This window comes from Chlorocebus sabaeus, chromosome X (assembly GCF_047675955.1).
Source record: "Chlorocebus sabaeus isolate Y175 chromosome X, mChlSab1.0.hap1, whole genome shotgun sequence".
NCBI lineage: Eukaryota > Metazoa > Chordata > Mammalia > Primates > Cercopithecidae > Chlorocebus > Chlorocebus sabaeus.
Window position 1 is genome coordinate 96091387 of NC_132933.1, and position 15874 is coordinate 96107260.

The 15874-nt window shown below is 39.8% G+C and overlaps 1 protein-coding gene across 1 annotated transcript in view; it reads left to right on the forward strand.

Moving 5' to 3' along the window:
* Window positions 1-9301, forward strand: part of LOC103232059 (LINE-1 retrotransposable element ORF1 protein) — a 47385-nt gene extending 38084 nt beyond the window's left edge. The window contains exons 5-6 of the transcript XR_012091984.1: window positions 7964-8016; window positions 8272-9301. The gene's annotated coding sequence lies outside the window, so the exon portion shown is untranslated. The remainder of the gene's footprint in view (window positions 1-7963; window positions 8017-8271) is intronic.
* The last annotated feature ends 6573 nt before the right edge of the window (window positions 9302-15874 follow it).

The following is a 15874-nucleotide window of genomic DNA, read 5'->3' on the forward strand; positions in this document are numbered from 1 at the left end:
TTAAGTAATTATTAAATAATTATTTTTTAAAATTATACTTTAAGTTCTAGGGTACATATGCAGAACGTACAGTTTCGTTACATAGGTATACACATGCCATGGTGGCTTGCTGCACCCATCAACCCATCACTTACATTAGGTATTTCTCCTAATGCTATCCCTCCCCTAGCCCCCCACACCCCGATAGGCCCTGGTGTGTGATGTTCCCCTCACTGTGTCCATGTGTTCTCATTGTTCAACTCCCATTTATAAGTGAGAAAATGTGGTGTTTGGTTTTCTGCTCTTGTTTTAGTTTGCTGAGAATCATGGTTTCCAGTTTCATCCATGTCCCTGCAAAGGACATTAACTCATCCTTTTTTATGGCTGCATAGTATTCTATGGTGTATATGTGCCACATTTTCTTTATCCAGTCTATCATTGATGGGCATTTGGGTTGGTTACAAGTCTTTGCCATTGTGAATAGTGTCACAATCAGTATACATGTGAATATGTCTTTATAGTAGAATGATTTATAATCCTTTGGGAATATACCCAGTATTTGGATTGCTGGGTCAAATGTATTTCTGGATCTAGGTCCTTGAGGAATCGCCACACTGTCTTCCACAATGTCTGAACTAATTGATACTCACACCAACAGTGTAAAAGCGTTCCTATTTCTCCACATGTTCTCCAACATCTGTTATTTTCTGACTTTTTAATGATCGCCATTCAAACTGGCATAAGATGGTATCTTATTGTGGTTTTCATTTGCATTTCTCTAACGACCAGTGATGATGAGCTTTTTTTCATGTTTGTTAGCTGCATAAATGTCTTCTTTTGAGAACTGTCTGTTCATATCCTTTGCCCACTATTTGATGGGGTAGTTTGTTTTTTTCTTGTAAATTTGTTTAAGTTCTTTGTATATTCTGGATATTAGCCCTTTTGTCAGATGGATACATTGCAAAAACTTTCTCACATTCTATAGATTGCTTGTTCACTCTGATGATAGTTTCTTTTGTTATGTAGAAGCTTTTTCATTTAATTAGATCCCATTTTTCAATTTTGGCTTTTGTTGCCATACCTTTTGGTGTTTTAGACATAAGTCTTTCTCTATGCCTATGTCCTGAATGATATTGCCTCGGTTTTCTTCTAGGATTTTTATGGTTTTAGGTGTAAGGAAGGGGTCCAGTTTCAGGATTTTTTTCTAGGATTTTTATGGTTTTAAGTGTAAGGAAGGGGTCTAGTTTCAGTTTTCTGCATATGGCTAGCCAGTTTTCCTAACACTGTTTATTAAATAGGAAATCATTTCCCCATTGCTTTTTTTTCTCAGGTTTGTCAAAGATCAGATGGTTGTAGATGTGTGGTGGTATTTCTGAGGCCTCTCTTCTGTTCCCTTGGTCTATATATCTGTTTTGGTACCAGTACCATGCTGTTTTGATTACTGTAGCCTTTTGTGTAGTGTGAAGTCAGGTAGTGTGATGCCTCCAACTTTGTTGTTTTTACTTAGAATTGTCTTGGCTATGCAAGCTGTTTTTTCATTCCATATGAAGTTTAATGTAGTTTTTTCCAAATCTGTGAAGAAAGTCAATGGTAGCTCAATGGGGTTAGCATTGAATCTATAAATCACTTTGGGCAGTATGGCCATTTTTACTATATTGATTCCTTCTATCAAGAGCATGGAATGTTCTTTCATTTGGTTGTGTCCTCTTTTATTTCCTTGAGCAGTGGTTTGTAGTTCTCCTTGAAGAGGTCCTTTACATCCTTAGTAAGTTGGATTCCTAGGTATTTTAATCTTTTTGGAGCAAATGTGAATGGGAGTTCACTCATGGTTTGGCTCTCTGTTTGTCTATTATTGGTGTATAGGAATGCTTGTGATTTTTGCACATTGATTTTGTATCCTCAGACTTTGCTGAAGTTGCTTATCAGCATAAGAGGATTTTGGGCTGACACGATGGAGTTTTCTAAGTATACAATCATGTTGTCTGCAAACAGAGACAATTTGATGTCCTCTTTTCCTATTTGAAAACCCTTTATTTCTTTCTCTTGCCTGATTGCCCTGGCCAGAACTTCCAACACTATGTTGAATGGGAGTGGTGAGACAGGACATCCTTGTCTTGTGCTAGTTTTTAAAGGAAATGCTTTTTCCCCATTCAGCATGATATTAGCTATGGGTTTGTCATAAATAGCTCTTATTGCTTTGAGATATGTTCCATCAATACCTAGTTCATTGAGAATGTTTAGCAGGAAGACTGTTGAATTTTGTTGAAGGCCTTTACTGCATCTATTAAGATAATCAAGTGGTTTTTTCCATTGGTTTTGTTTATGTGATGGATTACATTTATCGATCCGCATATGTTGAACCAGCCTTGCATCCCGGGGATGAAGCCAACTTGATCCTGGTGGATAAGCTTTTTGATGTGCTGCTGGATTCGGTTTGTCAGTATTTCACTGCGGATTTTCACATTGACGTTCACCAGGGATATTAGCCTGAAATTTTTTTTGTGTGTGTGTCTCTTCCAGGTTTTGGTATCAGGATGTTGCTGGCCTTATAAAATGAGTTAGGGAGGATTCCTTCTTTTTCTATTGTTTGGAATGGTTTTAGAAGAAATGGTACCAGCTCCTCTTTGTACCTTATCTAGAATTCTGCTGTGAATCTGTCTGTTCTTGGACTTTTTTCGGTTTGTAAGCTATTAATTACTTCCTCAATTTCAGAACTTCTGATTGGTCTATTCAGTGATTCATTCGACGTCTTCCTGGTTTAAACTTGTGAGGGTGTATATTTCCAAGAATTTATCCATTTCTTTTAGATTTCCTAGTTTATTTGCATAGGGGATTTATAGTATTCTCTGATGGTAGTTTGTATTTCTGTGGGATCACTGATGATATCCCTTCTATCGATTTTATTGCGTCTTTTTTATTCTTCTCTCTTTTCTTCTTTATTAGTCTGGCTAGCAGTCTATCTATTTTGTTGATCTTTTCAGAAAACCAGGTCCTGGATTCATTGATTTATTGAATGGTTTTTTGCGTGTCTATCTCCCTCAGTGCTGCTCTGATTTCACTTTTTTCTTATCTTCTGCTAGCTTTTGAATTTGTTTGCTATGGCTTCAGTAGTTATTTTAATTTTGATGTTAGGGTGTCGACTTTAGATCTTTCCTGCTTTTGCTTGTGGGCGTTTAGTGCTATCAATTCCCCTCTTTACACTCCTTTATATATGTCCCAGAGATTTTGGTACCTTGTCTCTTTGTTCTCACTGGTTCAAGAACATTTTTATTTCTGCATTAATTTTGTTATTTACCCAGTAGTCATTCAGGAACCGGTTTTTCAGTGTCCATGTTTTGTCAGTTTTGAGTGAGTTTCTTAATCCTGAGTTGTAATTTGATTGCACTGTGGTCTGAAAGACTGTTACGATTTCCATTCTTTTGCATTTGCTGAGGAGTGTTTTACTTCCAATAATGTGATCATTTTTAGAATTAGTGTGATGTGGTGCTAAGAAGAATGCATATTCTGTTGATTTGGGGTGGAGAGTTCTGTAGATGTCTATTAGGTCCACTTGATCCAGAGCTGAGTTCAAGTTTTGAATATCCTTGTTAATTTTCTGTCTCATTTATCTGTCTAATATTGACAGTGGGGTGTAAAAGTTTCCCACTACTATTGTTTTGGAGTCTAAGTCTCTTTGTAAATTTGTAAGATCTTGCTTTATGAATCTGAGTGCTTCTGTATTTTCTGCATATATGTTTAGGATAGTTAGCTTTACTTGTTGCATTGATCCCTTTACCATTGTGGTAAAGGGATGAATGTGGGCCTGCCTTGCTAGATTGAGGAAGTTCTCTTGGATAATATCCTGAAGAGTGTCTTCAAACTTGGTTCCATTCTCCCCATCACTTTCAGGTACACCAATCCAACGTAGATTTGGTCTTTCCACATAGTCTCATATTTCTTGGAGGCTTTGTTCATTTCTTTTTACTCTTTTTTCTCTAATCTTGTCTTCTTGCTTTATTTCATTGAGTTGATCTTCAATCTCCAATATCCTTTCTTCTGCTTTATCTATTTGGCTACTGACACTTTTGTATGCTTCACAAAGTTCCTGTGCTGTTTTTCATCTCCATCAAGTCATTTATATTCTTCTCTAAACTCATTATTCTAGTTAGTAGTTCTGTAACCTTTTATCAAGTTTCTTAGCTTCCTTGCATTGGGTTAGAACATGCTCCTTTAGCCTGGAGGAGTTTGTTATTACCCACCTTCCAGAGCCTGCTTCTGTCGATTCATCAAACTCATTCTCCATCCAGTTTTGTTCTCTTGCTGGTAAAAAGTTATGATCCTTTGGAAAAGAAGAGGCATTCTTGTTTTTGAAATTTTCAGCCATTTTGCACTGGTTTCTCCCCATCTTCTTGTATTTATTTACCTTTGGTCTTTGATGTTGGTGACCTTCAGATGGGGACTCTGTGTGGAAGTGCTATTCCTTTCTGTTGGTTAGTTGTCTTTCTAACAGTCAGGTCCCTCTGCTGCAGGTCTGCTGGAGTTTGCTGGAGCTCCACTCCAGACCCTGTTTGTCTGAGTATCACCAGCAGAGGCTGCAGAACAGCAACGGTTGCTTCCTGTTCTTTACTCTGGAAGCTTCATCCTCCAGGGGTACCTGCCAGATGCCAGCCAGAGCTCTCCTGTATGAGGTGTCTGTCATTTCCTACTGGGAGGTGTCTCTCAGTTGGGATACATGGGGGTTAGGAACCCATTTGTGGAGGCAGGCTGACCCTTATCAGAGTTCAAACACTCTGCTGGGAGATCTGCTGCTCTCTTTAGAGCTGTCAGGAAAGGACGTTTTTGTCTGCTGAAGCTGCACCCACAGCCACCCCTTCCCTCTGGTGCTCTGTCCCAGGGAGATGGGGGTTTTATTTATAAGCCTCTGACTGGGGCTGAGGCCTTTTTTTCAGAGATGTCCTACCCATAGAGTAGGAATCTAGAGAGGCAGTCTGGCCACAGTGGCCTTGCTGAGCTGCGGTGGGCTCCACCCTGTTTAAATTTCCTGGCAGCTTTGTTGACACTATGAGGGTACTCAACCCTCAGCAATGGTGGATGCCCTTCCCCCCACCAACCTCGAGTGTCCCAGGTCAACATTAGACTGCTATGCTGGCAGCAAGAATTTCAAGTCATTGGATGTTAGTTTGCTGGACTCCGTGGGGGTGGGATCTTTTAGATCTTTCCTGCTTTTGCTTGTGGGCATTTACTGCTTGGCAGGTGGGACCTGGCAAGCCAGACCACCTGGTTTTCTGGCTTCAGTCCCCTTTCCAGGGGAGCGAATAATTGTGTCTCACTAGCGTTCCAGGCACCACTGGGATACGGAAAAAAAACTTCTGCTGCTAGCTCGGTCTCTGCCCAAATGGCCACCCAGTTTTGTGCTTGAAACCCAGGGCCCTGGTGGCATGGGCACTGTAGTGAATCTCCTGGTCTGCGGGTTGCAAATACTGTGGGAAAAGCCCCGTATCTGGACTGGAGTGCACCATTCCTCAGGCACAGTCTTTCACAGCTTCCCTTGGGTAGAGGAGAGAATTTCCCAACCCCTTGCACTTCCCGAGTGAGGTGATGCCCCACCCTACTTTGGCTCGCCCTCCATGGGCTGCACCCACTGTCTAACCAGTCCCAATGAGACAAATTGGGTATTTCAGTTGGAAATACAAAAATCACCTGCCTTCTGTGTTGATCTTGCTGGGAGCTGCAGACCAGAGATTTTTCTATTTGGCTATCTTGCCAACCAGCAATTGTCCATCTTTTGGCTCCATGTTTCAGCCAGGAAACTACACCATCTGTTAGAGCCCTTTCTAACTCCCCAAGCTGCAACATTGAATACAGAATTTCTACTTGGTAGTCACAAATGCACAAATTCAACCTGATACAACTTTATATTTCTTCCACCTCCATTTCATATCCTAATATGCATTCCCACGAAAATGCCCTAAATATCTACTTGTATCAATTAGAAAGCTTAGGTTTATTTTTGAAGTGTAAAGTACTCCCTCATGGGTCACACTTTATTGTATACATTTAGGGATCCGCTGGAACTTGATTCTGTTTATGGATCTAGACACGAAGTTGGGTGGTGAGGGTTGGTCCCAAGGAGAATCAGCATTGTCATGGTTGGAAACTGCCTCTAGGGAGACTATTACCATTCCATTAGACAGAAGTGGAAAAGCCAATACCACTATGAATGAGGACAGTGCTACTACTGGGAGATGGAAAGGCTACTTCCACTGGCAAAAACAAACAAACAAAAAAAAACAAAACAAAAAAATACCTCATTAGAATTTAAAAGCTCAATGTCTCTTGCTTCATTGAGTTTTCCTATGCATCACCATCTCAATTTGCATGATCCCATTTTTTGCCAGTCTGTGACTCACTTTCACATTAGATACCCTGAGAGGCTGGCATTTAAACTCTCTTTGTAATTCAGGCAATTGCATGATAAGAATTTCTGTTTGATTTTCATTGTGTTCAGTCCTTTTTCTCTCTGTCACCCAGGCTGGAGTGCAGTGATGTGATCTTGGCTCCCAGGTTCAAGCGATTCTCCTGTCTCAGCCTCCCAAGTAGCTGGGACTACAAGTGCCCGCCACCTGTAGAGATGTGGTTTCACTGTGTTAGCCAGGCTGGCCTTGAACTCCTGACCTCAGGTGATCCACCCGTCTCAGCCTCCCAAAGTGCTGGGATTACAGGCATGAGCAGCTGTCCTCTTTCTCACTACAAAGAGACAGCCTGGCAGAAAGTGAACAGTGAGAAAGTGAACTAAAAGATAAAGAGAGATCTCTCAGTGTATAATTTTAGCACCTGAATTCAGTCATGCTTTATACCTTGTTTAATTATCTGCCCTCCGTGTTACACTATAAGCCACACTGACTGTTATTTGACTCATCATTATATTCCCAGTAGTTGGTACAGCACTTGTGACATAGTAGGCTTTAAACCAATACATTTTGATCTCTCAGGACATACCTTAAAGCTCTTAGGTCATTTATGCAGTTCTTAGGCTAGGAATTCAAATCCCTGAGCTCATCCTTTAATTTTTTAATCACTTTGTCCATTAACATTAGGAGAAACCAATCAATGTCATTATATTTCTTAGTTTTCCACAAATGTTCAAAAGTCTATATACAGAGTCACTAAGTTCCTTCTTATATGTGGTTGATTAGCACTATACAATAGTAATATTTTGCATATGTCTATTGACGGATCACACCATGGACTATTAGTGCTCTCTATACTATCTTGAATAAGGAGTCCTTAGCATCTTAAAATCTAATCGAATTAGCCAATTCCAGAAACTCTAAAACCAATTCAGGAAACTTATCCTTAAAATGTTGTTGTTCTAGAACCACTTCTGGTACCAAAATCTGTATTATTCATGGTTCTTCAGAGAAACAGAATGAAAAGTAGACATATATAAGAAAGAAGTTATTATGGGAATTGGGTCATGTGATTATGGACATGGAGAAGACCCACAAAATATCATTTGCAAGTTGGAGAACCAGGGAAGTTTATGCTATAGCTCCATCCAATTCTGAAAGCCGGAGACACTGGGGGGACTCTGTTGCAGTCTGAAGGCTGAAAAATGTAGAGTTCTGACTTCCAAGCATAGAAGAAGTTGGGTTTCCCTGCTCAAAAAAGAGAGATAAGTTTGCCTTTCATCTGTCTTTTTTGTTATATTTCGGCCGCCAACCAATAAGGTGATGCTCACCCACATTTGGTGAGGATAGATTTTCCTTACTCAGTCCATTGATTTAACTTCCAATCTCTTCTGGAAACACACTCACAGACATACCCAGGAATAATGCTTTACCCACTAGGTTGGTATCTCTTAACCTAGTTAAGTTGATGCTTAAAACTAACCATTACAGTGACCATCTCTGACCACTGGCTATGACCATCTTTAGCACTCAGTGAGGTGCCATGTGCCTGAAACAACTCTCTTCATATAAACTTTGCTCATTTTCTTTTTCAGAGTTCAAGCCCATACTCACTACAAGATACCTAGAAAGAAGAAAAAAAAAATCGGTAAATATGACAGCAATATTTACATCTCAGAGAAGTTATCTATTTATTAGGTCAGTGAAAAAGTAATTGCAATTTTGACACTACTTTAGATAACAATAACTGCAAATTACTTTTGTACCAAACCAGTACTTTGTGGAATAGTTTATCTTCTTTATTGCAATCTTTCCATTCAACACTGAGCTTGGAAACTTGTTCTTGTAGAATTAAACTGTCCATATATTTTCTTTTTTTTTTTTTTTTTTTTTTTTTTGACAGGATCTTGCTCTGTGGCGCAGGCTGGAGTCCAGTGGTGCAATCTTGGCTCAGTGCAACCTCCATTTCCCGGGCTCAGGTGATCCTCCAACCTCAGCTTCCTGAGTTGCTGGGACTACAGGCATACACACCACATCCAGTGAATTTTTGTTTTTAGTAAAGATGGGGTTTTGCTTGCTGCCCAGGTGGGTCTTGAACTCCTGGGCTCAAGCAATCTGCCTGCCTCAGGCTCCCAAAGGTTGAGATTACAGGTGTGAGCAATCACAACTGGCCTTAAAATATTTTTCTAAATTAAAAAAAATTTCACTCAGAAAAATTTTGTAATCCTTTGTGGATATAGAATGAATATTAAACATGCTAACAATATAGACTATTGAATACAGTTTAAAAATGTAAGACTATAGAAATGTGGAACAAAAATATTAAAAATTATTAATACACGTAAAATAAGGCTACATAAAGAGATTTTCAAAGTTTCTGAATTAAAAAAATTAATATTGTAGAGATGTTAATTCTCTCAAAATGTATTATACAAATTAAAATATTAATCACCAGGCCTATAGGATTTGTTCAGCAATTTGGCAACGTGACTATAAATTTTACCTACAAATATTAGTGTAGTAAAATAGTCAAGGAAAAACAATTATAACTAATTTTAGGAGGCCAGGCATGGTGTCCCACACCTGTAATCTCAGCACTTTGCCAGACTGAGGCAGGCAGACCACTTGAGACCAGAAGTTTGAAACAAGTCTGGCCAACATGGCAAAGCCCTGTCTCTACTAAAAATACAAAAATTAGCCAGGTGTGGTGGTGCATGCCTGTAATCACAGCTACTTGGGAGGTTGAAGCACAAAAACTGCTTGAACCCAGGAGCCAGAGGTTGCAGTGAGCCGAGATTGTGCCACTGCACTCCAGCTAAATTAATTTTAGAAAAATCTTTATATACATTAAAATATAAGAAAGACACAATAATTTAAGCAATGCATTAATGACATAGAAATGTGTACATGAGTCAGTTCAACAGGATGTAAAACCTAGAAATGAACATAGGCTTATATAAGGATATAGAGGTGAGATTTCAAATTTGTTGAGAAGACTGATTCATTCATTAAATTGTGTTAAGAACATTTGGCTAATCATATGGGGAAAACTCAAATTAGTTTTTTCCTCATACCATAAGCATAAATGCAAAACATCAAATTGTAAGTTTGTTTTTTTTGTTTTTTGTTTTTTTTTTTTTTTGAGACAGAGTCTCACTCTGTCACCCAGGCTGGAGTGCAGTGATGTGATCTTGGCTCCCAGGTTCAAGCGATTCTCCTGTCTCAGCCTCCCAAGTAGCTGGGACTACAAGTGCCCGCCACCTGTAGAGATGTGGTTTCACTGTGTTAGCCAGGCTGGCCTTGAACTCCTGACCTCAGGTGATCCACCCGTCTCAGCCTCCCAAAGTGCTGGGATTACAGGCATGAGCCACCGTGCTCAGCCTCAAATTGTAAAAATATTAAAAGACGATATTGGTCAATATATTATTGTAGGAAAGGTATAATCCCTGAAATAATAATAATTCACTCTGTCAAAGTGTATTGGTTTAAAGCCTACTATGTCACAAGTGCTGTACCAACTACTGGGAATATAATGATGAGTCAAATAACAGTCAGTGTGGCTTATAGTGTAACACGGAGGGCAGATAATTAAACAAGGTATAAAGCATGACTGAATTCAGGTGCTAAAATTATACACTGAGAGATCTCTCTTTATCTTTTAGTTCACTTTCTCACTGTTCACTTTCTGCCAGGCTGTCTCTTTGTAGTGAGAAAGAGGACAGCTGCAGCACCTTCAGGATTACATCACATTAAGCTCACATGCTAAGGAGAAGAAGCAATCTCTTCCCCAACATTCCATATTAATTGTTTAGATAATACTGTTGCTGATCTTGATTGGATTGCATACCATTCATGAATTCATGAATCCACCAGAGTGGGTGCTCTGATTGGTCAGCCTAAGGCTATGAAATTACGATTATGGAAAGAAGGGTTCAGTATCTTGATTGACAACTTCACCAAGTCATTGGTAAATGGGTAAAGAACGATTTCTTTTTCTAAAATTTACTTTAAGTTCTGAAATACATGTGCAGAGTGTGCAAGTTTATTACATAGGTATACATGTGCCATGGTGGTTTGCTGCACCTATCAACCCATCATCTAGGTTTTAAGCCCCACCTGCATTAGGTATTTGTTCTAATGCTCTTTCTTCCCTGGCTCCCACCTCCCGACTGGAAGCCATCATTCGCTGTAAAGAATGATTTCTAAAAGGAGAATACACAGTACAGCTTAAGAAGTAACAAATAGAGAAGTAATTTTAGCAGAATAGCACAGTGGCATGTTTAACACTAGCATCCCCCCACAGTAGTAAGAATTTGGCAACCATTCACAGAGAAGTGCCCTTTTTGTAGCCTTGAGTCTCAGGTAGAATGTTGCAAAATCCCAGTGGATCCTAAGACTGAGGAGGCTTTTTTGAGAGAACAGGCTTGCACCCAGGTGGCAGGCTTACCAACCATGGTCCCACCTACAGACCCAGAAATGACATTTTCCCCAAGTGGACTTGATTACAACATGATTTGACTCTGTTGCTGCCACCAGAACCACCTGCTAAGAGACCTGGGAAGAGTCACACTCACTATGCCTTGGACAACAGGCCTGCCAAACCTGGTCCCAGCTGTGAACTCTAAAATGGCTCTGTAACTCAGTTCCATCTCCTCTCAGCCATCATCTACAAGTAGTCTTTCTTGCTCAAGGATGTGCAGGGTGTCATGCCTGTCCATGTCCCCAGAAGCAGTCTGGCAGATTTCAGTCCTGCAGCAGATCCCCAAATGAATATGTTACATGGCTTCAGACTCTTTCTTCTGCCATTTAAGAGCAGTGTTGCCTGACCAGGGACCTTCCAGAAGACACCACTGCTCAAAGCCAGGCCCACTGACCTCAATGCCTTTGTGCAGTATAAAGCAGTTCTGTATTCCAGCTCCATTCTCTCCATCCACAGAGAAAAAGTAATCCTGTTGACTCAAGGGCCCACCAGAGAGATATTTTTAGTTTTTTTGGAGACAGACCCAGTGACCTAAATCCAACTACAGATATGAAACAGTCTTGTGTCATGGCTTCAGCTCTGCTAAACCATGATCTGGGACCAGTCCTGCCTATTCAGTGACCTACCCAGTGTCCCAGAGTTATGCCTCCTAGGGGCCCAGAGGGAGTCACATCTATCTACACAACTGATAACAGGCCTACTGTGAACCCAACAACAGCTGCATGACACAGCTCTAACCCCACTTAATTTCAATCTCAGAGGAAAATCCATCATAAAGGGACCTAAGGTCTTTACCTGGTAAAACCAGTCAGTAATGCCTAGAATAGGAGTTTTCTCCTTCAAATCAACAGGCACAAATGCAAGGCTACACAAAGAAGAATCAGACAAACATGACAGCACTGAAACAAAACAAAACAATAAAACCAATACACTTCCAGTAATTGACCCAAAAAAATTGAGATCTAAGAATTGCCTGTCAAAAATTCAAAACAATAATCTTAAAGAAGCTCAGTGATATGCAAGAAGACACAGATAGGCAACTAAACAAAATCAGGAAAACAATGCATGAACAAAATGAGTTTACTGAATGTATACCATTTTAAAAACCACAAGAAGAAATTCTGGAGCTGAAGAATACAATAACAGAACTAAAAATACAATAAGAGAGATTCAATGGCAGAGTCAATTGTGCATAATAAAAAATCAATGAACTCAAAGGTCATTTAAATCAGCCAATTAGAGATATGAAAAGAAAAAATATGAAAATGAGTAAAGAAAGCATAAGGAATTTATGGCACATCATCAAGTTAACAAGTATATAAATTATAGAGATTCCAGAAATAGATAAGAGAAAAAAGAAATGAAAAGATTATTTTGAAAAACAATGGCTGAAAACTTTCCAATTTGTGAGAGAGATATGGACATACAGATTTATGAATCTCAAAGTATTTGAAATAACATCAACCTAGGAAATAATACCTGAAAACACACTTTAACTATCACAGACAAATATATAATATATATATACATATTAAATATCACAGGCAAATATATATATATATATATATATATATATATTTTTTTTTTTGAGACAGGGTCTTGCTCTATCATCTGGCTGGTGTGCAGTGGCACAATCTTGGCTCACTGCAGCCTCTGCCTCCTAGGTTCAAGCAATTCTCATGCCTTGGTCTATCAAGTAACTGACATTACAGGCACTCACCACAACGCCCAGCTAATTTTTGTATTTTTAGCACGTAAAGGGTTTCACCATGTCATCCAGGGTGGTCTCAAACTTCTGACCTCAAGTTATCTGCCTGCTTTGGCCTCCCAAAGTGCTGGGATTACAGATGTGAGCCACCAGAGCTGGCCAAAAGAGAATTTCTTGAAAGCAGTAAGAGAAAAGCAACTCACTATATGCAAGGGAAACCTCATGATACTAACAGTAGAACTCTTGGCAGCTACATACAGGCCAGGATGAAGTGGGACAATATATTCAAAGTGCAAAAAGTAGAAAATTGCCAACCAAGAATACAACACTTGGCAAATATTTTCTTTAGAAATAATGGGGAGACAAAGACATGCCCAGGCAAACAAAAGCTAATGAAGTTAATCGCTATTAGACCTAATGAAAAGAAGTGCTAATGGGACTTTGATGAGTTGAAATAAAAAGACACTGAGTAACAATGTAGAGAATATGAAAATACAAAATTTACTGGTCAGTAAGTACACAGTTAAATTCAGAATACTCTTATATGGTAATGTGTAAATCACTTTAAGGATAGAATGAAAGTTTAAAAACAAAAGTATTACAATAACTATAGCTATAATAATTTGTTAAGGGACACAGACAAAAAGAAATATGTAAACTGACAATAGTAAGTTCTTATCAAAAATTTATTTTTGAATAGTACTAAAATTTCTATATCTTTTGGGGTACAAGTGATTTTTGATTACATGGATGAATCACATAGTGGTGAAGTCTGAGATTTTAATGCACTTATCACTCAAGTAGTGTACATTGTACTCAATATGTAGCTTTATATCCCTCCCTCCTTTATTTTTTAATATAATACTGTTTATTTAACTTCAAAAACATTTCAGCATTCTAAACATACAAAACAATGAAACGTTGCAAATCATGTTTAAGTACAGAAGGTTTTTGAACTTCCGTTGATGATGTGGCTCTTCACTTTGCTGACAATGAAGAGTTCTACAGTTTGTTTAAAAACTACTGCACTTAACTAAAACTAAATAAATAAATAAACCAAAAGAAAACTTCTAATGCAAGTTGACACCCTCTGTCCACAGCTAAGATGGCAGCAAAATGCTATATCACTATATACAGAAACAAGACAACCTGAAACTAAATGGATGCCCACTGCAGAGTCAACAGATCCAGCCTCCTGGTGGATACCCTGACCTACAGCCCCTCCAAAAAGCATCTTCTCCACTGCCTTAATGCCAAACAAGCAAGGAGCATCAAGAGTTTGTCTTGGTTCTTTTGTTCTTTTTACAAACTAAAGATATATACAGTTGATAACTCAGGATTTCTAGCCCATAACCATATAGTTAACAGCACCTTACCAAAAAAAAAAAAAAAAAAAAAAAAGGCTGGAGACCTGGCAAGATGGCTGAATAGGAATTGCTCCAGTCTGCAGCTGCTAACAAGGTGGATGATTTCTGCATTTCCAACTAAGATACCCAGTTCATCTCAGTGGAACTGTTTAGGCATTGGGTACAGCCCACGGAGGGCAAGCAGAAGCAGGGTGGGGCATCGCCTCACCTGAGAAGTGCAAGAAAACAGGGTGCTCCCTCCCCTAGCCAAGGGAAGCCATAAGGAACTGTGCTATCTGGCCCAGATACTACATTTTTCCCACTGTTTTTGCAATATGCAGACCAGGATATTCCCTAATGTGCCTACACAGCCAGAACCCTGGGTTTCAAACACAAAACTGGGCATCTGTTTGTGCAGACACTGAGCTAGCTGCAGGAGTTTCATACTCCAGCAGTGCTGGAACCCCAGTGAGACAGAACAGTTCACTTCCCTGTAAAGGGGGCTAAAACTAGGGAGCCAAGTGGTCTCGCTCAGCAGGTCCCACTCTCCCAGAACCCAACAAGCTAAGAACCACTGGCTTGAAATTCTCACTGCAAGCACAGTGGTCTGAAGTCAACCTGGATGATCAAGCTTGGTGGAGGTAGGACTGTCCACCATTACTGAGGCTTGGATAGGCGGTTTTCCCCTGACAGTGCTAAGGAGGCTGGGAAGTTAGGACTGGGTGGAACTCACCATAGCACAGCAAGGAGGTTGTGGCCAGACTGCCTCTCTAGATTCTTCCTTACTGGGCAGGGCATCTCTGAAAGAAAGGGAGCAGCCCCAGACAGGGGCTTATAAATAAAACTTCCAACTCTCTGGGACAGAGCATCTGTGGGTGCAGCTTCAGCAGACTTAAACTTTTCTGCCTGCCAGATCTGAAGACAGCAGCTGATCTTAACGAGGAGGATTCTCCAAATACAGAGCTTGAGCTCTGCTAAGGGACAGACTATCTCAAGTGGGACACTGACCCACATGCCTCCTGACTAAGAGACATCCCAGCAACGGTCAATAGACACTTCATACAGGAGATCTCTGGCTGGCATCAGGCAAGTGTCCCTCTGGGACGAAGCTCCCAGAGGAAGGAACAGGCAGCAATGTTTGTTGTTCTGCAGCCTTTGCTGGTGATACCCAGGCAAACGGGGTCTGGAGTGGACCTCGAGAAAACTGCAGCAGACTTGCAGAACAGGGGCCTGACTCTTAGAAGAAAAACTAACAAACAGAAAGCAATAACATCATCATAAACAAAAAGGACCCCCACACACACACAAAAACACCATCCAAAGATCATCAGCCTCAAAGATCAAAGGTAGATGAATCCACAAAGATGAGAAAATAAAATAGCACAAAAATTCTGAATATTCAAAACACCAGAATGCCTCTTCTCCAAAAATTTGCAACTCCTCTCCAGCAAGGGAACAAAACTGGACAGAGAATGAGTTTGATGAATTGGCAGAAGTAGGCTTCAGAAGGTGGGTAATAACAAACTCTTCTGAGCTAAAGAAGCATGTTCTAACCCAATCCATGGAAGTTAAGAACCTTGATAAAAGGTTACAGGAACTTCTAACTAGAATAACCACCTTAGACAGGAACATAAATGACCTGATAGAGCGGAAAAACATAGCATGAGAACTTCGTGAAACATATCCAAGTATCAATAGACAAATCAATCAAGCAGAAGAAAGGATATCAGAGATTGAAGATTAACTTATGAGACAAGGCATGAAGACAAGATTAGAGAAAAAAGAATGCAAAGGAATAAACAAAGCCTCCAAGAAATACGGAACTATATGAAAAGACCAAAGCTACTTTTGATTGGTATGCCTGAAAGTGATGGGGAGAATGGAACCAAGTTGGAAAACACACTTTAGGAAATCATCCAGAGGAACTTATCCAAACTAGCGAGACAGGCCAACATTTAAATTCAGGAAATAC